The sequence below is a fragment of the Lissotriton helveticus genome, chromosome 9 (genome assembly GCF_964261635.1).
Source record: "Lissotriton helveticus chromosome 9, aLisHel1.1, whole genome shotgun sequence".
Taxonomy (NCBI): Eukaryota; Metazoa; Chordata; class Amphibia; order Caudata; family Salamandridae; genus Lissotriton; species Lissotriton helveticus.
The window spans coordinates 138470501-138495159 of record NC_136070.1 but is presented as its reverse complement, the minus strand read 5'-3'; the positions used below and the strand labels follow the sequence as shown (position 1 = coordinate 138495159).

Here is a 24659-nt window from a genome sequence, read left to right as displayed (position 1 = left end):
CGTGTGCAGGGGGGGGGGTCAGAACAAAGGGCAGTCGTGTAAAGTGGGGGGCGAGCTCGTGCTCTCCTCTGAGGAAGAGGGATAACCTACAGTGGTACGGGGTCGTTGTCGTTCGTACTAGGGGGGTCAGGTGGCACTCCTTCGGGGCGACTTAGGGGCATTTTAAAACAACTTTCCTGATACAGGTAGCATATAAAGTATAGGCTAAATACCAGGATCTTTAGCGGTTGCTTTAGGCTGTACAAAAATGAGAAACACATACAACAAAAACCTGGACCGTTCATATTTGCAATATTTCTGCGTACTATACTTTTTAACCCTTAACTAATCGAGCTGAGCCATTTCACCTGTATTTTAGTTATATCGGAAATAGTGGTCATTTATTCGAAACTTACCAATCTACGCGTGACAACTACGTTTGCTTTTTCCAAAAATCTTTAATAAGAATGTCGGTGCACAAATACGGGCCTACAACTCTGTGGGCCGGCCACGGAGCGGGCTGGAACTGTACATGTGGGGATACTTATTAGTGGAAAACCTAAGGGAGTCGGTGGTCGTTGATTTCATAATAAAAAGTGCGACAAGTGCAATAAAATCATATCGAAACTTCAGTGTGAGCGAGTATCATAAGTGTTGAAATTCGAACTTTCAATAATCATGATGCGCCAAAACTTAACAACAATTCATTGTCCGAATGTTCAATCAGTACCCATCTCATGTCAATTCATTGTCCGAACACATAATCAGTACCCATCCCATATCAATTCATTGTCCGAACTGACAGTACACATCCCATATCAATTCATTGTCCGAACATATAATCAGTACACATCCTATATCAATCCATGTGTTTAAAAAACTGCATACATATCTCATGACACCAAGGCTGAGCAATCGGGGTACAACAAGGAGTTGAAAGTTTCATTTGTACCGGCGCCATTTTGGGTGCAGCCAGGCAGATCCAGGCATAGTCAAAATCTCCACCAACTCGTGGTTGGCCCAGAGCCTCTTTCGGCAGTCCAAAAGTTCCGTTAAAGGGCAACAGAAAGGATCGGCGGTATGAACCATCAGTCAAAGGGGGAGGGAGGCAACAATTTTTTTCTACCGGGTCAACCTTCCCCTCTCCCTCAGAGAATGCTCGAGTCACTCAGCTTTCAGGAAATGCCTAAAGACAGTACTATTCTAGGAGGAGCGCTGCTCGACCTGTTTACCTCACAGCTCCGCGCGGAGATACACCTTCGGGTGTGATGCCGGCGCGTTATAAGCCTATAAATAAATAAATAAATAAATACTGGGTTTTCACCGGAACTGATCCGAACTGTAGTCTGCAGGATTTTAGTCATTCAAATTGAGGCTGGCGCCAGCATGGGAGCACCGACGTCTCGCGGCTACATTTTCATCGTTCCGCGGGCAATCATGGCAGTCATTCCCCATCGGGGGTGTCTGCGGGGGTCGGGGGCCCCCGTGGCTCTTATAGAATCTTCAAAGTCGAGGAGAACACTTCTGATTGTGGGACTCATTTCTTAATTAACAAGCAACCGGGCCATCCCTTCACGCCGGGCCCGCTCCTGCAGGGTCCACCGCCATTTTACGAGTTCCAGCAGTCACTGCATCACAAGAGTGGACGAACCCTTGTCGGGTGAGTGGAGCGTTGGGGGTGCCACTGGGGGCCTCCACCTGGGGAGGTGGGAGAGGCTCGTTCGCGCCGCCTCTCCCTCCCAGCGCACCACATGCCGTTTTTCTCGGCGTTGACATTCATGATGGCCGGACCAAGCGATGAGAGGGGTGGGGGGTTCGGAGGCATAGGCAAGACATCCCCCCCCCGTTGGCCTGCAAGGCGCCGCTTCAGGGCCGAACGGGGAGCTCATACCAAGCCGGGGCTGGACCAGGGGATACGAGGGGGGGGGGTCGATGGCATGAGCAAGACATCCCCCGTGTTGTCGCAGCCATTATTGAAGAAAGAAGAGGAGGGGACGCCCGGATCCCGTCGGCCTCGGCTCCTCTTCTGGCCCACCTTATGCTACGATCTCCCCGGCCGACGGCTGGCAGCAGGACCCGCCCTACACGTGCCGGAGATCTCGTCTTCCGGATGGGCGTAGCCGCGAACCTGTTGCACTTCGGGAGTTTCCAGAATGGGGTAGGTATCTGCTGACTTGTATCTATCTCATGTTACCGTTATTGGGGCGTGGCAGGCGGTGGGACAGACACGTTTGGAGCAGTGAGGGGTGGCGAAGCCTAGTTGCCTCGTGGCCGTCGCGATGTCAAGCTTGGCTTCTCTCACCATTTTCATGTTTCTTATTACGGGCTTATTTCTAACGTTTCTTATTTCTAGCGAAATCATGTATTTTATCATGAGCTATTTCTAACGTTTTCCTATTTGTAGCGAAATCAAAAACTCATCAGTGGCCTACTGATTTTGCTTTCTTCTTTCTTTCTTCTTTTTTTTTTTTCTAGCGTGTTTCATGCTAAAGTTTCTGTTAACAGGATACAGTGATTACTTCGTTATTGTTGCATATGTCCTTTTTATTAGGGGTGCCCTCCGGTCGAGCCAGATGACCTACCTCTAATAAATGGTCCGGGTGGAACTAGTTTACCATTCAGTGGGGAGTAGATAGGCACGAGAGATTACAACAGGGGACAAAGGTCCACATTACCTACCCTTCACTACTTGCAAACATTAGACAGAATATTTCTTTTCTACATTATTTGCAAACAGGGAATGCCTCGAACGAACTATTCCTTGAACAATAAAATGTCCAAGTAATCAATCAATCAGTGGGGAGAAAAATGGGCATGACGGATTACAATAGGGGACAAAAATCTGCATTACCTATCCTTCACTATCTGCAAAGGGGGGCAGAATATTTCTATTCTTCCCTGTTTGTAGACAGGGAATATCTCAAAGAGCAATAATCGATAAAAATCGATAACAAACAATCAGTGGGGAGAAAAATAGGCATGACGGATTACAATGGGGGACAAAAGTCTGCATTACCTATCCTTTACTATTTGCAAAGAGAGAGGAACGTTCCTATTCATCGCTGTTTGCAAATAGAAAATGTCTCAAAGAGAACCAATACTTCAAGTACAATCAATCAATCAATCAGATGGATAAAGCCATCCTACCAATCGGACGTAAAGACGTCCTACTTAACCTTACCCGGACAGGACCGTGTGGGCAATTCTTCGCCTTCCCTTTTCCAGCGCCCGATCGTTCTCTTTCTCCATGTTTTTACCGCAGCATTCCTGTGGGATTCCAGTCAGGACAGTAGGTCACTTGAGAGAGGTCCGTTCGGAATCGGTGAAGTTCATTCAATCGGCAGCCGGACGAGGGCCCTCTCAAGGCAGGTATACTCCAATCGTTTAGATGTTCACCCCATCGTCTGGACCTCTCTTACCGGACCTTATGTCGCTGATGGACCCCGCGTTGGGACGCCAATTGTGGAAAAGTCAGCCCATAATGCACCTGATGCCCAGGCTGCTGGCGCAGGACGCCTCTTAGTTCCCATCTTGAACAATTACCAAATAAAGAGACGGGCGCTGGAAGCAGGAAAACAAGAACAGAGTTTTATTTCTCATGAGGAGAGCCTGTCATTTCGGACACTCGCATAGTGCCTTCAGGAGGTGCTCTAACAAGTTTCTCTGAGGCTTCGTCTTTTATACACATGTTTATGATGCACAAACATTCCTTATTGCAATAAAGACGCTTTGAAGTAGGAAAAAGAAAGCATGCCTGGAATCCCAGCTTCAGGCCTATTCCCATACCAGTCGCTCAGATGTCATCCTCCCCTCCTGAATGTAACACGAGATTGTGATCTCTCAGCCGGACATTCCTACAGGAAACGAGGGCAGGAGGGGATGATCAGATCAAAGGTTGGGCAGGCGATAAGATCGGGCACTTCGGTTGGTGTATCACGGTTTTGTTATGCTGGGCAGGAAAAAAGGGGGGGTGTACATCCACGAGGCTTGGTCTTAGGACTTGGGACCGGGTCGAAAGGCCAAGTGCAGCGGGGGGGGGGGGGGCTCGTCAGCAGAGGGGAAGGGTGTTCTTGGGAGGAAATGGGGGGTGTTTGTCAAGCAGGAGTGTTACTTCTAGAGCAGGGTCACGCAGAGGGAGAGGGTTTTATGGCCGATGCATGAGCAGTGCGCGCGGGGAGGGGTGCCGGGGGTTTAACAAACGGGCAGAGAGGCCATGGTGCCTAAAATGGCTGTCGTGTACGTGTGTGCATGGGTCTATGCTGGCGGGATAACACAGTCAGTGTTTCGCGATATCCGTTCTGCTTACAACAAGGGGTACAGTGAACACAAATGAACGCCGCTTATGTGCATATACATTGCCATTTTCAACAGGTAGTGGTTTCTGCCAGTATGTTTTGTGCAACTGAAGATGTTATCCATGTTGCTTTTGTTTTTTCCACGTTCATTCCATCTTCTGATATAAATTAAATGGAAGCCAAGTCCTGAGTTGTCACGCCGGCCAGCGAAGGGATGTGAGCTAATAGCCTTAGGATGTTGCCTCTATTCAAAACATTGTGTTTTCCTTTTGAGGTGTACTCCGGTTTAAACCATACAATATTTGTTGCACTATTTATGTTTTCCAGACTGCAGTAATTTTTGTTTTCTTTATTTTGTCTTTGTACAAATTCATGTCCTTGTGGCGATCTCAATGAAGCATGATGTAAGGACGGTGTAGCTTCTTCGCTCCTATCCATATTGAAGGTTTGTTGCCCTCCTATAATTGACTTTGGGTTTACAATACCCTGTTCGAGGACCGCAATTCCATTTCCTAGATCCCTTACCTGTATCGTGGTATCAACTCGTTGATTACCTCTTAGATCAGCAGATTTAGATAATTGTTGGCTAGATACCGATCTTTTGTCGTCTAGTACCTTTAATTCCTCTTTTATTGTTTTTGGTTGTACATATTGGATGCTTTCACTCCTGTGCTTTATTACATTTGTTTCAGGAGTTTCCATTGTAGTAGCATTGTTCAGACCATTGTTATTACTCTGTTTTACTAACTGATTTTGAGTTAAATCTTTAATGTATGTTTCTTTAGTTGTTTGCTGAGACGATCTATTAGATTCTCTTTGATGCAGGACATCCGCTGTTTCGGTTATATTCGTTTCCTTTTTGGGCTCTCCATCTTCTTTTGTGTTAGTGTTGTCCAAGGATTCGGGTTCACATCCAGTCAATTCTGACGTGGCCCCGAAGAGGCGATAGAATCCTTCTTGAGCAAGGTTTATTTTTCGATTTCTACCCTTGGGATTTTTAGCCCGCCTTTGTTTTGCATTCAATTGTTTCAATTGTTTGTCGGCCGTGTCTTCCGTTGAAGCTACGGGCGATTGATCGTCTGCTGTTGTTATATCCTTCGCTTCTGTTTTTCGGTTCTTGATGGTCTGTATCTCATTAGCCCCCGGGTCTTTTTTTCGCCCGATAATTAACATTCCTGGGTTCCTTGTTTTATTAGTTGAATTCGTATTACAGCTATCAGAGGATTGCTTATCCACATCAGTGTCTAAATGATCGTCGCACAGGCGGCTGCCTATTCGTCGCAGGGGATTTTTTATTTGTGTACATAGGTCACTCAGCATTAGCGGTAGTGTAGCCAGTTTGTCAACAATAGGGCCGCATCCACATCCCGTACTCTTGTTGGGACCTTGATCCTGCTTGTTTTGTAGAAATGTATTTAAGGTGCCCAGCTTCCCATCGATAGCGACCACAAAGACAGCCAGGGTATCTAAAAGGCTCAGCTGAACATCCATTTTATCTGACTGGTGGTGGAGAGCTTCTACCAATAATTGCATTGTTTTTAACAGGCTAGGCCATGCTGTTCCCTGGCTAGAGTTTTTTGGTGTTTCCTCCACCCCAACTGGAATTATTTTCTCTTTCCGATCTTCATTCATGTTACCTCCCACCGGAAAATCCTGTGTGTCTTCAGTTGTGTTTTTTTGGATTATGATGTTGGGCCACCTCTGCTTGTTTCATGGTTGTAAGTGGACATAAGGCCTTTCCATTCTTCTGTTCCCAGGAATGAGGAGATCTCTATATCTTCCATATCTTCAACTGAGTTTTTTGCTCCGATCAACTCTTTGATTTCCTCTCTCCCCCTGTTTGGCTCTAGTTGATAATTTGATGTTTCTTTATTTAACGTTGGGATCGGCAGAACCAGTTTTGAGTCCGCGTGTACCTGCACCTCACCCTTCGTTATCTGACTGGGGTCAGTGTTCATGAGCAATGGTTTTTCCTCCGTGCTTGATTGGCTATTGGTCGTTGGTGTTTTGACTATGGTACAGTTAGTAAATTGGTATTTGCTATATTTTGGTCCACAGCTAATTTCTTGTTTGTCTTGTTTATTCACTTGGGCATCAGTATGCCACTTGTTTTCCCCGTTTTGCCTGTGGATAAGGACTTTGACTGTCTCTGCATTACCAGCTTGTTTTCCACCTGTAGATTCGCGGCTTATCCGCATATTGCTATGTTGAGGAGTTGATGTTATTTGTACAGGGCTTGTAGCTGCTGTGTTAGTAGAGCTATTACTGTCAGGACAATTTCCGATAACTGATTTTGAATCGTCAGTAGTTTGTGAATATTGATTAAGTTGTAAGGGCTGAAGGGGTGATTGAAGGCCTGACACCTCTCTTGTGTTTGAAAGTAAAGTGTCCCCCGGATTTTTTAGAAAGTAAAATTTTGTAAAGATCTTTGGTTGGTGGGAAATTTGTCTTTTTGTTAATTTCTTGCTAGATTCCAGATTTAACCCAGAAGGATTTCCATCTATTGGTATTTCTATGAGGGAGTCATTTTTCTTGGCTGCCAAACTAGTTTCTGGTGGTGTTATGGCCCTCCCATCCAATCCATCCTCCAGCATCTTAGATGTTCTTTTTCGTTTCTTTGTTTCTTTTTTAAAAATTGTGTTCCCCCGGATACGGCCAGACCTCATACTATCCTCAACGCTACTTGCTCCGACTCTCTGTAATCGTATAGTCAGTTGAGTTATAGATAAGTGAGTTTATTCTTCACTGACCGTTCTCTGGCCGTTCATTAGCTGTCCCCGCAGTCCCTCTACCAGCAGCCGCGCGGAAGAAGACTACCGGGGCTTTTTCTGTAACTGGCCCCCATCACGGCAGCCTGAATGGCAGTGGCAGTAGACCAGTGTCTCCTGACGGCCGCACTCCCAGTGTCACGGCTTAAGAGGACCTAGGAGGAGTACCAAGGTCTACACCCCGCCTCAGTCCCGTGGACAATGCTCTCTCGCTTTTCCGCGTTCCAAGGACACAGTGATGGTGATGCGGTGTCTTTCAGCGCGTCTTTTCAGCGTCAGTAAGAGGGTTGCAATGGCGCTTCTTATGGGGGATTATTGTTTATTAATTAATTATTTATTTAAAGTTGAGTTGAATTGTTTTTTAGATGCTCTTCATTATTTTTTAGCTTTTGTGGTCGAGAATTCAAGAGAGCCTCGTGACTCCCATACAAAAATATATACAGAAATATAGCTGACTTGGATTTAAAACTCCTGCAGCACTAGACGGCACACTTGACAAACGAGGCTCCCACTCTCTTCCCTGTTCTTCCCTGCTCCCCCGCAGCACTCACGGTTCTTTAGCAGGGTCTTTTGCAGGGTCTCACGGCAGTCCCACACAGGCTGTCACGGTGTTGAAGTGTCCAGGGCCTCCGGGATGAACGCTATCCTCCCGCGGTTCTCAGAGCTCGGTGCGCAAAGCCACACGGCTCCAGGGCTTTTCCCCCGCGGTGCTCAGAGCCGCGGTGCACAAAGCCGTGCAAAGTCATGCAAAGCCGCTTTCTCGTTTCTCGCCCGGGGGTCCGGCTCCGGCTCCAGGATCTGCGGCTCCCAGTCCTTCTACAGTCCTTCTACAGACCGCGAAGTCTTGGTCACCTCACTGCCAGTTGCTCTACGGCTCTCGTGACTCTGTGGGTCTGCCGTTACCGTCCAAAACCGCCACCTCCTCCACCTCGTAACTGACTCACTGGCTCGTGGTAGCTGCAGCTCTCTGCTGCCCTCTGCTGTCTCATGTAGAACCAGGGGGACAGTTGAAATGGTTTGTGGACAGAAGGAGGAAGATCATGATCAACACATGGATGCTAGAAATGGCCCAAGGTTTCCACGTAGAGTTTTCTGGTACCACGTTAAAATATTTTTAATCTCAGAACTCCAAGGTTTTCTGCCAAAGAGATGGAGTTCATAGACAATCAAGTAAGGGACCTGGAGCACAAAGGTCGGTAATTTATCCAAGAGAATTTCTCAGTGTTGTTTTTCTGGTGTAAAAAAGTACAAGATGTTGAGACCAGAGGTAAATCTGAAACAGTTCAACAAATGGCTCATTTATCGCCATTTCAAGATGTAAGGGGTATGCCTGCTGATGTCTTCCTTCCAGGAGATTGGATGGTCTTGTGCAATATGATGAATGCCTATAAACAGAAGGTCCCTACAGTTCCTTTGTAAAGGACAAGCCTACAAATTTCTGACACTACCATTCGATCTATAATCGCCTCAACGGAGCTTTATGAAGTTACTATGTTTGGCGGTTAAATACCTGAGAACTAGGGCTTTGAAACTAATAATCTACTTAGACAACATCCTATTGATAGATCAACACACCAAAGAGTGCGATCCAATTATAACACATCTTGGGCCATATGTAGGTAAATGGCATTTACCGAATCGTAAATACCGAATTTTACCGATTCCGTATTTACAAATCGGTAAATGCCATGTAGGTAATTATTCGGTAACAATTACCGAATCGGTAAGATTCGGTAATTGCCGAATCGGTATTTACCGATTCGGTAATTGCCATTGATTCCTATGGGCCTTGAGGCTCATGGGAATCAATGGCAATTACCAAATCGGTAAATACCGATTCGGTAAAATTACCGATTTGTCAAGGGAGACAGGGTGTCACTTTGACACCCTGTTGCACCCCTGATTCTGGCTTGTCTGCCATTTGACATACATACATGCCCTTAGGGCATGTATGTGTGCCACATGGCACAGGTGTACATGCACAGATGTGCATGTACACAGGAATTCGTTATTTACCATGCAATAGTATTTTATGGTAAGTAATGAATTCCTAAGGGCCTGTGGCACTGTTTCCAGTGCCACCTACATCCCATATTACCGATTCTGTACATTTACCGATTCGGTAATTTACAGATTCTGTAAATTTACCGATTCGGTAAATTTACAGAATCGGTAATTTTCTGGCCCCCACCATCTGAAACTACAAATACTGGTTGGTAACGGCCGAAATCGGCCGTTACCGACCGGTATTTGGCCACCTACATATGGCCCCTATTGTTTTACTACAGGACCTGAACCTTGTGTTAAATCATATCAAGTCAGACCTCGATCCAAGACAGATCATGTCAAATCTTGGCTTCAAAATAGATTCAGCATCCAACAAACTGAGTCTCTCAGAGAAGAACATTTTGAGAAAAAAAAAAAACTAAGGACGATCACGAGAAGGGTCAATATTTCTCTCATACTTTTAATCATGGGCTTTCAATCTTCCTCAACATAGGTTATATTTCTGGACCCTCACATTGCAGGGCCCTTTGGAGGCTTGAGATAACCCACCCAAGAAGGGATGACCTACTAGTTCTGTTACAACAGGAGGCAAGCATGGAGATCCAGTGGTGGGTGGATCACATGGAAGCCTGGAATGAAAGAGTAATCTTTGGATCATCTCTAGACTTTATAAGGGAGTAGGGTGCCAGCGATGGTGCTGCAAACAGATGTGGAGTGGTCTTGATGGTAGGAAGATAGTAGTCAGGTGATGGGAGAAGACTGCCTGGGGGAACTTCGCCTTCAACTGCCAATCATCGAGGTAGGGGAACACTGGGACCCCTGAAATCCTCAAGTTTGCTGCAACTACCCCAATCACTTTGGTGAACATCTGAGGGGCTCTGGTGAGGCCAAAAGGGAGTACAGCAAATTGATAATGCTTGTGGCCACTGCAAACCGCAGGTAGTGTATGTGGGCGGACAGGATGGGAATGTGGAAGTAGGCGTTCTGCAAGGCCAACACTAACATCCATTCTCCAAGGTCTAAGTTAGACAGAATCTGTGCTAACATGAGCATATTAAATTTCTCCTTCTTCTGGACGAAATTGGGAGGGCGCAGGTCTAAGACAGGGCAGAGGCCTCAATCCTTCCTGGGCACCAGAAAGTTGCAGGAATACAACCACAACCTACTTCTGATGCCGGCACTCTCTCAGTGGCTCTTTTGGCCAAAAAAGCCTGAACTTCCAGACAAAACATGGAGAGATGGTCCTCCATCTGCTGGCCTGGGGATGGTGGTATGGGTGGCGGGGTTTCCAGCAAAGAGATGGAGTAACTGCGCCAAACAATTTCGTAGTATCCACTTGTCTGATGTTATGAACTGCCAGCAGGGCAGGTGATGATGGATACTGCCACCAACTGGCTGCCGGTGATGGTATGAGGTCAACCAAATGCCATTTTGAGTCTGCAGGGTGGCGGACTGGGTGGACACTCTGGCTGTGTGTCCCACGAGGCTTGTGGGACCTGCATCCGTAGCCACGAAAGGACTGGGGAATCTGTTTGCCTAGGTGGTTGGGCAAAAACACAGATGGTAGCCCCTACCATATCCATGCAAGGGCCAAATGGCCGAATGTGGTTGGTGTGGGGCAATTAAGAGGTTCTTAAGCGTTCCAGCGCTGACCCTACCTTTTCTCCAAAGAGACGGGTGTCATTGAGGGCATGTTCATGAGGGACGCCTGGACATCCCCTGAAAAGCCAGTTGACCTCAGCTGGGCATGGCATCTAAGTGCCACTGACGATGTAATCGCCAGTTGCCAGTTGTAGAGGTAGCGCACACCGACATTGCAGCTACTGTATGATAAAAAGGAGCCCACATACTAGATTAAGCAAAACATTGCTTTTGTATCCCACAGATACAAGATACATACAGCCCTGATGACAGACCAGTGACTCCAGTATGGTCTAGAAACGTGTCGGCAGTATTGGTTGGGAGATATAAAGTATCACTGTTGCACTAAAGCTAGGACCGGCTGGTCCAGCACTAAAATATACAAGATATTTAATCATTTATCTTCCCAACCCCTAGTTTCTCTCCTTCAGTGTTTGTTAGCTTTTTGTTGTTCGTAATTGATATGTTTGTATTATTATTTTTTCAATAATGTCTGATGTGAGAATATTTTCTATTGTGTGTTCTAATGATTTCTAAATGTGTAAATAGTCTTTGCCCTTAATGTTTGCTAACATTAGTCCAGCTTTGTAAATATTTGTAAATATTTGCAATCAATGTCTTTTTTCTGTCAGCTATTTTTTCAAATTATAGAAAATACAAAATGATTGACACAAAATAATGGTGTCCAGGGAAGCGATAATAAAGTGTTTCTTACCCTATATCAAAAAATTGTATTGAGTAACTGTGGTTTGGGCATTTTGTGTTGGTTACTAAAGTTGACCTCAGCTGGGCATGGCATCTAAGTGCCACTGATGATGTAATCGCCAGTTGTAGAGGTAGGGGAACTCTGGAACCCTCAACCTCCACAGATGGGCTACAACCAAAGTCATCACTTTCATGAACATCTGAGAGCCACTGGTGAAGGCAAGAGGGGAGCACAGTGAACTGGAACTACTTGTGGCCCAAGTGAACCGTAGATGATGCCTGTGGGTCAGCAGGACAGGGATGTGGAAAAACATACCCTTCAGGTCCAGTGTTACCATCCAGTCTCCATGGCAGACAGGACCTTAGCCAAAGTGAGCATATTGAATTTCTCTTTTTTCAGGAAGACATTTAAGAAGGTGCAGATCTAGTATAGGGCGGAGGCCTCAGTCCTTCGGCACCAAAAACAGCAGGAATAACAAGCATGCTCTACTCCTGGTGTGGGCGCCCCCTGGATGCCAAGGAGAGACAGCCCTTCATCAACCATTGTTGGTATGGTGGGAGGGGCTGAGATGTTTAAAAAAATGGTAGAGTGTACTCCTTCTGTACAATTTGAAGCACCCACATGCCAGATGTAATTGTCGACCAATGGGGCAGGTTGCACCTGATTCTGTGGCCAACTGAATGGATCTGATGGATGGGGGATGCACTAAAAGGGCTTGGAGGTTGCAGTAGTCGGTAGTGTGGGACTGTGCAGCATGCTGGGACTGGATCCCATGTCCTTCGTGGGCTCTGCGGTCCTGTTCTCAAAATGACTGTGCATGCTTCTGGAATGAGTACGGCTGGTACTGCAGGCGCTCAAGGTTTCCTCTTCCATGTCTGCGGTAGATGCAAAAGGGCCAAGTACGAAAGGGCTCGAATGCTGCATCGGCCTTACCGTCAAATAGGTGGGATTCTTATAGCGACATAGCAATGAGTGAAGATTGGACATCCTCTAAGAACCCAGTGGACAGTTACCAAGCAGGCATGGCAACACAGCGCCCCGGCTAGAAAACAGGTAATTAATTGTGTGGTCATTAATTGTGGGTCCGCATTTGTCCTCCACTGGGACCCAAACAACCCATTGTAGTGCTTGTCTCTCAAAGAGTAGTGAAGCAGAGCAGTCCAAGGCCTACTCAAAGGAGGTGGTGTGGACTAGTAATCACCATTTGTGGGCATACAATAATAACACTCAATAAATGATCATCCAGTATGTGCTTTTCTTCTGAAAAAGGAAAAGTACATTTATAACACACACACTATTCAATAAACGCAGTAATCACTTTTGATTCTCCCCCCAAAAGGAGTCCAGTTTAAAAAAACTACATGTCAAAACATTAACGTGTACTTAAATGCAATGAGTGAGCATAACAGGGTGAGACCGCACAAAACTTGCAATAAAGCATGCAAACTTTGATAATGAGTGGTTGTCAACATTATTATCTCAACAAAGCATTTCACCAGGGGAATAAGGCATTAATTAAACAAAACAAACCATGACTGAGAGCCCTCAACACTGGCAAATAAAGCATGCAAACTGCGATCACAAGTGGCTGTCAGGATAATTATTTCAGTAAAACCGGTATAAGAAAAATGTATGGGCACGTCTAAATGATTTGTGCACTCATTCTCCTAGCATGAAATACACCATTAGCACCTAAAGAGCATCTCATTTAAAATCATCATCTGTGTAATTACAACCTTACGCCCCTAGAGAGTGTTTACACAACATGAAAACTGATGTTGACCATGTTCGAGCCAAATTGCTTGTAGACATAGACTTTGCTCCTAAAGGGTACAGCACTCCTACATGTAGAGCACATGCTCCAGCCTGGAAAGTGCTTAAACTTGGAAGACAAATCCTTGTAGGTGATTTTTTGGGAGTCCCACCCACCCTACGGTGGGTAGTCTCTTAAATCCTTTAGAGGGAGCCCAAGCCCCTCCTGCAACTCCCCCTGCACTTTGTGAGTCGTTTGGAGATGAATCCGCCCTCCAGGAGCCACCACAAGCCCAAAACGAGTGGTTTGAATTGAAACATGTGGGCAAGCTCCTCAGGGCATTATGGGGTGTTCCTCATTGAGCACATGCATTTTATATTAAAGGCTGTCTAAAGGCTGTCCCGCAGAGCCGGGGAGAGATGCATCTTTCTTTTCCCTGATTTTGCTTATGTTGCGTGCGGCCTCATGCCACATGTTCATTTTCCCCGGGATGCCCAGTCCCACCCAGGCACTCCATCTGCAGGAACCCTTATTTATTTATTTATTTAACGATTTGTAGAGCGCCTGGTGACCCGGAGGCATCCCCGCGCTGTGAGAACTTGAGTTGGCCAAAGGAGGAAGTGGGCTTATTTGGGAAAGAGAAGGGTTTTAAGCTGTTTGCGGAAGCGTAAGTAGCAGGGTTCCAACCGCAGACAGCGGGGGAGCGAGTTCCAGCGGGAGGAAGCTTTTACTGAGAAACGCCGACCTCCAGTGCGTACCCTCCTGAATTTAGGGACATTAGCCAGGTGCTCAATATCCGAGCGCAGAGGTCTCGAGGCTTTGTACGGGGTGACCATGTCTCTAAGAATGGAAGGGCCTTGACCATTGAGGAGTTTGTGGGCGATGCACATTGCCTTAAACTCGATCCTCTCTCGCACTGGCAGCCAGTGGAGAGCCTTAAGCGCTGGTCTGGCAGAGGCTCTAGAGGGAAGACTCATCAGCAGACGGGCAGACGCATTTTGGGTACGTTGTAGCTTGGCCAGAGTAGTTTCAGGGGCCCCTAAATGGGGGACAGCTCAGGAAGCCCACTCCTGGCTGCCCCTCGCACCCGCAGCCCTCCAGTATTTTGCTGTGAGAGCCAGCAGCACTTCTTCTGGCCTGCCCGCGGGCAGGCGGGTTACTGGTGGCAGGCCTTCCGTCTGCCCCCAGAGACTGCGGCACGGCTCTATGCCTTTCATGACATCGGGCCCTGGAATGGGGTCCTGGGCCCCTCCTTGCTACCCAGGGGACCACGATGGCACTCCGCCGACCGCTTCTTTTTCCAACTTTACAGTATCGAGAGATGTGCTATGGTGCTCCCTCTCTTGCCACACTTCCCGGGGCCCAAGTATGGAGTCCTGGGCAACTTCTCGCTTCTTGTCGAAAAAGAGAGGTGGCATTTCCACGCATTTTTCTTTACTGGGAGGCAGCCTCCGGGCCCTGGCCCACTCCGGAAGCAAAACTGATTACAGCAGCTGCGCCCCATGCACTTCATCGCCAACAAGAGGAAAAAGGTCAAAGGTCGTCAAACGTAACAAGGGCATACCTCAGGCCGAATTGGGTCAATTTGGACAACCTTTTTCTTGTTTTGCTCCTGGTGATAAGACCTAGCCACTTGGGGCACTTTCTGCAGGCCGCCCGGTCTCAAAGGCAGAAACCTTGCAGAGAGCTGGATTCACTGGCTCCCTGCACCAGCCTTTCTCATTGCTCTTTCTCTGGGCCTCTCACCTCCTTGTGCAGAAGCCCAGTCTTTCTCCCAACTAGTCCTCAGGCGTTTAAAGGGGACCAACTTCCCTGGTCCTTGGGAGTGCCCCACTGGTCCTGGGGTCAATTGTAGTCACAGCCCTTAGTCCTAATGGTAGTCAGGGGTGTTCCGCCTCCCAATTGACCATGGCGGCTGCCTCCAATTCCATTTTCCCAGAGAAAAATACACCCAGCAACCCTCTTCCATTGAAGTAGGTAAGGACCCTCCAAATCTGTTGTCAGAATCCCACCTCCAGGCACTGTCAGATTAGGAATGAGCAGAATCTAAATCATTCTGATTATAGTGGACAATTGAGGGATGGATAGGAAGGGTTGTGATGGATACTGCTTGTTCAAAACAGGTGCTAGCCCATTGTGTCTCTTAGCATATTTGTTGGGGAATCCTTCTCATGATTAAGCAACAAATCAAAGCAGGCCAGCTTCTTTACTGATCCACAGGTACATTAGTGGCTGGAACCCTTGAGTAAATTCCAGGTCACAGGACATCTGGAAACACACGATCAAATAAAGGCAAAATGACGCTTAGTGATGGCCCCTGGTAGAGGAGAACTGGAGAGAGCAGGGATCATATCCACTTCAAAAATACTATCAGTAGACTTTCATTAATATAAAAAACAGAGTTTATATTGCTCCCTCTGACTATGTCATGAACACTCCGACCCCCTCTGCTATCCCTCAAAACCACACCTCCCCTAAGGAACGCCCCACACAAACCCTACCCAACACTCAACTCTCAGACTGGGCCTCGCGTCTGGATGAGATTGCTTGCCACCTGCATCTTCTCATGAAGGAACTCAGGGATTTGAAATCCATCATTATTGAACCCCTCCCTCTACTCAGATCCTTTAGCACTTTAGAGAATCAACCCCTCTTCCTGTCTGGCATGGCTCTTGCACTGGTCACGCACACCTGACACTATACTGCGAACACTTTACCTCTCCCGAATGCCCCCTCCACCCAGGAAGACTGAAGGCTGGTCTCTCGACAAGTGAGATCCGCAATCTACTTCTCCCGTACTCCCAATCACTAGGCCCTAACAAGTCCTGGACCGGGGCACATCCACGCCATCCAAGCTAACCCTTACAGAGAATCCTCCCACAACATGACAGGAATAAATATTGACAACCTCCAGTGCATCAATATCCTTCCGGCTACCACCTCACACTCGACTGACCAATTGAAATGCATACTTCTCAACTGCAGATCAGTGAATAAACACGCCTCCGTCATCTATGATCTCATCCTAACTTATGAGGTAGCCATCATTAGCCTCACGGAAACCTGGCTAACCAGCATCTCCACCCCTATCCTTGATCTTTTGGTTCCGCTTAGTCATGACATAATTCAGATGGACAGATCTATGAAACAGAGTGGTGGAATAGCCTGTATACTCCAAAATATACACTCGGTTTCACACTCAAATTCCACCAAGTCAACCTCCAGTGAATATCTATGCATCAACATTTCCAGCAAAAACTGTCCTGTTTGCAAACTACACACATTATACCACCCCACTGGTGCCAATCGTTCATTCATTGAGCAATTAATGGAAATCATCTCATCCAATGGTGACCCTGTAGTGTCCCAAATCTTCTTGGGAGGATTTAACCTCCACTGGTCTAACCCAAACGATCACGCAATAAATTGTCTTAAATCCTTCCTACTGGATCATGAGCTGACACAATTCTGTGATAGTCCAGCCCACAACAAGGGAGAAATTCTGGATCTCATCATATCCCAAGGTAACACCATCACACTAGACTCCATTATCGCTTGCGACTGGTCCAACCACTATTGCATCCTCTTTATTAACCGGGTTCTGTCAGCGAAGGGCGATCAACCCAAGAAAACATAGCAATGGAACCTCAGAAATATCAACACTCGAGCTAGCAATCTGTTTTACAAGGGTCTGGTCTCCCCACTCAGAAATGAAGGATGTTCATGTCCTCACAGATTTCTATAATGTCTCTAATTCTGGTATCATGGACGCTAAAGCCCACTTAAAATAAAAAAAAGCCTCCTCTAAAAACTCCAAACTGTACTTCAACTACACCCTAAACTCTGATCGCTCTACTCTCAAAGGCAGAGGAAAGATCCTGGAGATTCCATATAATCTACCGATCACCTAAACCACCTTAGAGCTGTCAGAAGCTCTTACAACAAAAAATTCAAGAGTGCCAAAGCCAACTTCTTCAGATCCCAACTTAGTCGAGCTAAAAACTGCCCCAAGAAACTAATCAACATAGTTAATCAACAATTGCTCACAGCGCCCATCTGCCCTAACTCTGGAAAAGGCACTCCTACTTGCGATGATTTGGCTGCCTTCTTTGTCAAAAAAACTTCAAGCATCAATATTGATCTAGAATCAAAGAGGGCTCTTCTTCCACCTGACCACAAGAGCTGCTCGCCCCCCCTTGCTCTAGACCCAAGAACAATGCCTCGTGGCACACCTTTACTCCCCTCAGTGAAAGTGAGATCTACAACACTATTTTTGTGATCAAACCATCCAGCCACTTCAACGACCCTCTACCGCCTCCCATATTCAAAGAAATATAGGCTGATATCATCCCCACTAGGGTAAAGATTATTAACGCTTCACTATTGCAAGGCACGATACCCGGCTGTCTAACAGCAGGGCAAGTATCCCTCATGCTAAAAAAAAACGAATGCAGGCACTTCTGATCTGAATAACTTCTGTCCTATTTCCAACACCCCCCCCCCCCCGCTGGCGAAACTTTCAGAAAAGTGTGTGCCATCTCAATTCTGTTCTCACATTGAGAAATTCCAATTGTTGGATCAACATCAATCGGGCTTTTGGAGAGTCCACAGCACAGAATCTGCACTTACGTACATCATGGATGACATTTTAATGTTGCTAGACCAAAATGAATTCTGCCTCCGGATTCTCCTTGACCTATCTTCTGCCTTCAACCAGGTTAACCACAGCAAACTACTATGCACGCTAGAACACAGTCGGTGACTATCAGGGTTGGTATTGCAATCGTTCACTTCCTTCTTCCACACAGATCTCAACGAGTCAAAGTGGATCAATCCCTAGCTCAGTTGTCTACAGTTTCTATGGGGGTTCCACAAGGGTCCACCCTTTCACCCATTCTATTCAATCTATTCTTGGAACCATTAGCCCTGAACACTGTGAACATTCTTTTTCATATGTATGTGGATGATACTCAACTTTATCTGAAAGTCCTCTCCCCAGAAGACCTCATCTCACTTAATTCCATCCTGATGAACACTTAAACTGGCTCACTGAAAATTACCTCATGCTTAACACCTCCAAAACAGAATTCCTTCTCATCGCTCTCCCTAACCACACCCCCAAGATTGACTTCTGGATGCAACATCTTTCAGCCTTCAATTGCTCTCCCCACATTGTTGAGTCTGCTAAATCTCTAGGACTCACTCTAGACAGGCACCTAAACATGCAGAAGCATATCAGCAATGCTACCAAGGGACCTAAACAACAAATGAGGTTACTGAGGTTTCTCAAACCTTTCCTTCCCAGGGTAGCCTTCAAATGGGCAGTTCAAGCTCTGGTATTGCCAAGGTTAGACCACGGTAGTTCCACGTTCTGTGGTATCCCCAAACACAACTTTGCCACACTTAGGGCTTCTAGACTGATTACTGGTACAAAAAGAAATTATCATATATCAACAGCCTTAAAATCCTTACACTGGCTACCTTTGGAAGCTAGAATACAACAAAAAATCTCTTGCATGACTCACAGAGCCCTGCACGTCAAGACTCCTATCTATCTAGCTCACAAATTAGAATTATCAGGGGGTGGCCGTCCGTCTCGAAGTACAAAATCACTGCTCCTGAAACCATAGTTTTTCCACAAAAGGGGAACAAGGAACAGAGCTTTCTCTGGCATTCCTAAGATTTCAAACTCCCTACCACAGGAAGTCCGTCGAATCCCATCCACCGCTTCTTTAAAAAAAAGAAGTAAAAAATCCTGCAAAGTGCCTACCCTAAAGAACTTGGCTCAGCAGCTTCAATACTGCCCTCTTCTCTGATGCTCTGTCTGTCTATCACACGGTGGTACTCCTGGGATTAACAGGGTTAGCAGGTTATTGCACATTTTGTATTGTATTTATGGAATGTTCTTCCCCCATTACTGATCGTTGTCTTTTACATGTGTGTAATCCGGTGATGAACAGTGTTGGCAGGGGATCACTGAAATTATATCGACTACCAAAATATCGAGTACCTAAAATATCGAGGAAAAAATATCGAGGGACATAATATCGAGTTCCTATCTTTACAAAGGTAAGTACAAAAATATCGAGTTTAAAATATCGAGTATTAAAAATATAGACTGTCAAAATATCGTTTTTTTATGTCTTTAAAATAATTTGAAAAGTATTATAATAATAAATATATTTAATATAAACATTATTAAAATTATTAAAGAAATGTAAAATTATTAAATATTTAATGTAACTTTAAAGAAATATAAAAAACTATAATACATATATATATATAAATACATATTTATATGCCTTTAAATTAAATTACAACTAATATATTAATAAATATATTTAATATAAACATTATTAACATGATTAAATACATGTAACATTATTAAATAATTAATGTAACTTTAAAAAATATATATAAAAAAATTAATACATATATATATAAATACATATTAATTAATATAACATATATAATAAATTTACTGTAGCATAGCAAAAGGTTTCAATTTAATGTAACCACTCCAGTGGGTGCTAAATTAGGGAGATCGTTGGATAGCGTAGGGGTAAAAATTACTATTCCCACTCCAGTGGGTGCAAGAGTAGGGAAAGCGTTGGATAGCGTAGAGGTAAAAATTACTATTCCCACTCCAGTGGGTGCAACAGTAGGGAAAGCGTTGGACAGCGTAGGGGTAAAAATTACTATTCCCACACCAGTGGGTGCAAGAGTAGGGAAAGCGTTGGATAGCGTAGGGGTAAAAATTACTATTCCCACTCCAGTGGGTGCAACAGTAGGGAAAGCGTTGGATAGCGTAGGGGTAAAAATTACTATTCCCACTCTAGTGGGTGCAACAGTAGGGAAAGCGCTGGATAGCGTAGGGGTAAAAATTACTATTCCCACTCCAGTGGGTGCAACAGTAGGGAAAGCGCTGGATAGCGTAGGGGTTAAAATTACTATTCCCACTCCAAAGTGTGCAACAGTAGGGAAAGCACTGGATAGCGTAGGGGTAAAAATTACTATTCCCACTCCAGTGGGTGCAACAGTAGGGAAAGCGCTGGATAGCGTATGGGTTAAAATTACTATTCCCACTCCAAAGAGGGCAACAGTAGGGAAAGCACTGGATAGCGTAGGGGTAAAAATTACTATTCCCACTCCAGTGGGTGCAACAGTAGGGAAAGCGCTGGATAGCGTAGGGGTAAAAATTACTATTCCCACTCCAGTGGGTGCAACAGTAGGGAAAGCGCTGGATAGCGTAGGGGTTAAAATTACTATTCCCACTCCAAAGAGTGCAACAGTAGGGAAAGCACTGGATAGCGTAGGGGTAAAAATTACTATTCCCACTCCAGTGGGTGCAACAGTAGGGAAAGCGCTGGATAGCGTAGGGGTAAAAATTACTATTCCCACTCCAGTGGGTGCAACAGTAGGGAAAGCGCTGGATAGCGTAGGGGTTAAAATTACTATTCCCACTCCAAAGAGTGCAACAGTAGGGAAAGCACTGGATAGCGTAGGGGTAAAAATTACTATTCCCACTCCAGTGGGTGCAACAGTAGGGAAAGCGCTGGATAGCGAAGGGGTAAAAATTACTATTCCCACTCCAGTGGATGCAACGGTATGGAAAACGTTGGACAGCGTAGGGGTAAAAATTACTATTCCCACTCCAGTGGGTGCAACAGTAGGGAAAGCGTTGGATAGCGTAAGGTTAAAAATTACTATTCCCACTCCAGTGGGTGCAACAGTAGGGAAAGTAAATACTTCATATATATATATAATTAATAGAAATATAAATAGCAATTAAAATTAATTACCAATACCAATTAATTTGTATTACCAATTATATTTTATTTAATTAACAATTAATAATTAATTAACAGTTATAATTAATTTACATATTTAATTAATTATAATTAAATTACTTCCCACCCTATTCCCCTAAAAACCCACAACCCACTACAGAAAATTATTTACTAAAAATTACTTTTTTTATCAATTATTCAATTATAATTAATTACCAATTATATTTTATTTAATTAGCAATTATTAATTATTTAACAATTATAATTAATTTACATAATTAATTAATTATAATTAAATTACCTCCCACCCTATTCCCCTATAAACCCACAACCCGCTATATAAAACAATGTACTAAAAAACTTTTTTTTATCAATTAATCAATTAAAATTAATGACCAATTATTTTACAATTATTTACAAATTAATACTTAATTAACAATAATTATTATTGTACATATTTAATTAATTATAATTGAATTACTTCCCAACCTATTCCCCTATAAACCCACAACCCGCTATAGAAAATAATGCACTAAAAATTATTTATTTATCAATTATTCTATTATAATTAATTACCAATTAGATTTTAATTAATTAACATTTATTAATTAATTAACAATTACAATTACATTACATGATTAATTAATTATAATTAAATTACTTCCCACCCTATTCCCCTATAAACCCACAACCCGCTACAGATTTATATTACACAATTATTAAAAAATATTAAAAACTTACCTTATTTTCTATCTAGTCGATATTATGTCTAGTCTATATTTTTGATTCGATATTTTGGCTATTATTATCGATATTACTCGATATTTTTGTAGTCTATATTATGTCTGGTCGATATTTTGGCTACTCTATATTTTTTACTCGATATTTTGTCCAAACGATATTTTGGAATCGATATTATGTCTGTTTACCGTTGGCAGGCTATAATCATACTGGTATATTGGTTGTAGTGCCCGCTTTTCTCCCATTACTGGATCTGTTCGACCTTGATTGTTTAAGCGCTCTGGATTGCGCCAATGTCATGCTCGTGCATTGAACCTATTTGTAACAATTGCTCTTGTCCCAATTTTGTATCCACCTACCCTAACTGTGAAGCGCTTGGATACCCACCAGGGTCATGTTTGCGCCATACAAAACTTTATGAATAAATATTTACATCTTCAGGTCTGCGAAGCACCACAGGACTAGAATCTGACCTTTATAGGAAGCACAGCAAGAAAGCAACTGAATATCAAAACATAGGAAAACACAACACAAGCAACAGCAAGCTGAAAGTGGAATTTAAAAAAAAGAAAAATTGCTCAGTGAGGGAAAGTCTGGTGCAAACAAGTACAGAAGCAAGAGGAACACATCAACATGCATTTGTGCCAGGCACAGAATGTAAAAATTCCTAGCTTTCGAGAAGTTTGGAAGGAGCTGCAGGGTCAAACTATAGACCATGTCCAGTGTGTGATGATGGGCAACAAGAAGAGAAGAACAAATATGCTCAAGTCTATCCATTTAACCATGTCTCAGGCCTGCCATTTTAGCCTGCGTGTCCAGTTTTTAAACTGCCATTTCAACAGTGCAAAATAAACCTTTTGTCAGGCCTAAACCTTCCTTTTTAATTACATATAAGTCATTCTAGGGCCGGCCGTAGAAAGCACAGAGGGCAGGGTGCAGTGTATTTAAAAAGTTGAACATGTCCTGATAGTGAAACACTCTTAACTTCGTTTTTCCCTGTTGCAAGGCCTATCTCTCCCATAGGAAAACCTTGGAGTTACCTTATTACATTTAATAAGCTGTCATTTCCAAATCAGTTAGTGTTTGATGTCTTTGGAATTGTAAAGAAAAATCCTAATTTATGGTGGAGTTGGGCTTAAAATTACAATTTTGAAACTGACAAAGTTGGCATTTTCCTACCTTAGCCATTTAGGGCCTGTAGCCTGTCTCTGGGTCACATGACTGGGTGTAGCTGATAGTTGGGTTTTGTGTATTTCTCCTAGACAACTACAAACAATAGAGAGCTTAGGCGAGCCTGGATGGGCCATCACTGTCCGGATGAGAGAGCAGAGATAAGCACAGCCCTATTTACACTTGAATATGCTGTGTCCTGCCTCCACACAAAGGGCTGAATGCTCCCTGTAGTTAGTCTGGAGCCAGGACAGGGAAAATAGGATGCCTGGTGACCTCAAAGGGATGCCTCTAGATGCTTCTCCCCCTTCAAAGGCACTATTGGTTTTAATTATTGGACCTCAGAAACCACCTCTTCAGTAGACTTTTGGGCCTGTGGATACTCTGTTAGGAAAAAGGGCTGATGTGCTGCTGAAGGACTGCCACTCTGCTGGATTGCTGCACTGCCTTGCTGGACTGCTGCTGTGCTGACCTAATACCTGCGGCCCTCTTGCCAGCTGAGAAGGACTAGACCTGCATCTGTTGAACCCGGAAACAGCAGAGTGACTCCAAGGGCTAGTTGGCTGGCCTCCTGACTAGAGCCTCAGGGACAGGAGACTCCCATAACCTTGAAGCCAGCACTTTTTTTTGTCTGAGTTTTATATACCGAACTTGACCCGAAGGTATCGGGTATCAGAGCTCTAGTTTCGTTACAGACACATTCATTTTTTGTTAGGCATGGGGTGAATAAGTGATTTTCCCAGAACCACAGGACGTTGAGCGTATTTGCCGAGACTCAAACCGGGTTTCCCAGATTTGAGGTCGACCGCCCTAGCCCTTAGGCCACATCCTCTCCCATATTCTCTCCACTTGGACTCTGGCATCTGTGAGCCTACCCTGCTATGCGATGCCACCCTAGTCCTGGACCCTTGGAAGTGAGCATAAGGTGCTCTGCCAGCCTCTGTGGTCTAGTGGAACCAATGCATATTCTCTGCTACAAAGCTTAATCCTGAGCAAAACCGATGCATCACTGCTACTGCATGGATCAGAACCATTGCAAAGACCCACATCACATTGCAGCCCAACACATCATCGGAACTGGAGCTGTGCAATGCATCCTTACTGAAAGCCTTCTAATCCTTCAATGACAGCAGCCTCAACGACGACCGGACTCCGCATCGCAGCCTGGCAGAGCATCATAACCAGTGCATTGCCTTGACTGCGTGCCGCATCCTCGCTGCCGAAATTTGCTTCACAAGCCCAAGTTGACGGGATCCTCGACGACAACACAGGAGCTTGCATCACAGCCTTGCTGCATCTCGGAATTGACGCACCATTTTGCTGCGCAGTGTATTGTCGATGAGGACCCTTGCAATGCTCCACAAACCAGGATTGAGGGTACATTGTTCAGTGAGCCTAACTGGGTCCCTGTAGCCAGTTCGCGCTCCATCACGGTTGGCTTGAACTTGTGACTTGTGACCCTATCTGGCACTACCAGATATCCTGTTAGTGTGTTGTGCTTTTTGGCGCTATTTACACTAACATCTTTCAAATTACATATCTCAGTTTCTACTGATACTTTTAATGAAAGGTTACACCCAATCCACATTGCACACAGGCTGGCAAAGCTGGGTTGTCAGACTTGGCAACACCAGAACATTATAATGGCTTCCTATGTTGGTATGTATGAGTACCAACTTGACCACTAGTGTGAGTGAGCCACTGTACACCAGGGATCCTAGGCCCTTAGTCCCAGTGACTTCCCACTGGTCCCCTGCAGTCCAACGGTTCGCATTAGTGTTCTCAGAAATTCAAATAAATTAACATTAA

At 44.7% G+C, this 24659-nt stretch overlaps 1 protein-coding gene across 2 annotated transcripts in view; it reads right to left on the bottom strand.

Moving 5' to 3' along the window:
- Positions 1 to 24659, bottom strand: part of SPTBN5 (spectrin beta, non-erythrocytic 5) — a 2054098-nt gene that overhangs the window by 232725 nt on the left and 1796714 nt on the right. The gene's annotated exons all lie outside the window — the stretch shown is intronic.